A 1,565-nucleotide genomic window follows, 5' to 3' on the forward strand; every position below is an offset into this window, starting at 1 on the left:
GCTAACCTTACACAAGCACATTTAGACTATCTACATGCAGATCGTGCTGGGGGACACCGAGGGACAAGAAGCCCTTGGGTGGAGGTGGACCAAGGAAAGATGGATGGGTGGAGCCTGCGGGTGAGACCCCCACTGGAGGGGAGCAGGGAGGAAACCCCATACCCCCCTCCCCCGTTTCCCCTTATCTGGCCCTGAACCCTGAGGAACTCAGCCAGCTCAGCCATGTGGCAGGTGACAGATAAAAGTGAGCGCTGGGTTATCAGGGAGGATCAAACTGGCCTTCCGCTGGTCCAGCGTGGCTTTGGAGGGGAGGGGCAGCCCTCCCTGTGCCTGCAGGGGTCTTTCTGCGGGGGCTGCCATGCAGGCCCACATGGCCCATGATCACTGGGCTGCGGGAAACCCCCATTGGGGCAAGGATAGGGGGGCACTCCAGGCAAGACGCTCTCCCCGTGCCTTGGTTTGCTCTCCTATTAAATGGGGACAGAAATGAGACCATATCAGAGTTATTGTAGAGACCACGTGCATGGTGTTTGGAGTTTCCCGCTCAGAGAGCAGGCCTGGAATCCTGGGGGTGTTTAGGACCCTGCAGGGAGCCACGTATGTGGGAAGAGGGGTCCCAATGCTGGGAGTGAACTGAGCTGGGACATGTGAGGGCTCTGAAATCTCTAGTGAGTACCCGGAGAAGGCCCTCGGGGATCCAGGAGACAGAGGACCTGGGTTCCTCCAGACTCTCCCCACCGTGCCCCCATGATAGGTGACATCAGGCCCTTTGGAACCTGGAAGGGGTGGCCTGAGCTCCAACTTCGCTTCCTCGAGCCAGTTTAATGACGGCAGGTCCCCTTCCCTGTGTGGTTGTCACGGGTCCAGCGCAGGCTCCACACACAAAGATGGTGCAAGTGTCACCCCTATTCATCATCAGGTCAAACATGGCGCACACACTTTTGAGTCAAGGCTCTGGGCCAGGTGCTGGTGAGATAAGCTGTGCCGAGAAGCTGAGTCCTGGTGGATCACCAGGCAAACTCCTCTTGTCTTCAGTTCCCCACATGTAAGAGGGAATTGCTGACCTGAAGGGCCCCTCCCACCCAGCCTGTGACTTGGAGTTGGTCAAGTAGCTGGGGGGGGGGGGACAGGAAAGTCCCAGCCCCTCCCATAGGGCTCTAATCAGCTCAGTAATTGAAGGTCAAATAGAGGACAGTTAGGAAGGGCTGCCTCGAGTTGGGAAGCTGATGCTATGTCCATCTGATTTGTTGTAGAGACCACAGGACACTGAGATGGGTGTGGGACAGGGACTCTGGGGAGGGCAGGTTGGTGAGTCCAGTCACATGCCTGAGCCATATCTGCCAGGTTCAGCCTGGCCTTTGAGCTGAGACCCTCCTGAGGTACCCCTAACACCAGGCTTCTAGAGGACAGGAGAGGGGCCAGTGTGCCCACAAGAACTAGGGAAGGCTTCCTGGAGGGGACAGCACTGACCATCACCCTTTCTTGGGTGTGGAGAAGCCTCAGGTTTGCAGCTAGGATACCTGGGGTCTGGACTTCCTTTTTGTGGTCTGACTGTACGCCCCTGA

The sequence above is a fragment of the Pteropus vampyrus genome, unplaced genomic scaffold (assembly GCF_000151845.1).
Source record: "Pteropus vampyrus isolate Shadow unplaced genomic scaffold, Pvam_2.0 Scaffold303, whole genome shotgun sequence".
NCBI classification, from domain to species: Eukaryota; Metazoa; Chordata; class Mammalia; order Chiroptera; family Pteropodidae; genus Pteropus; species Pteropus vampyrus.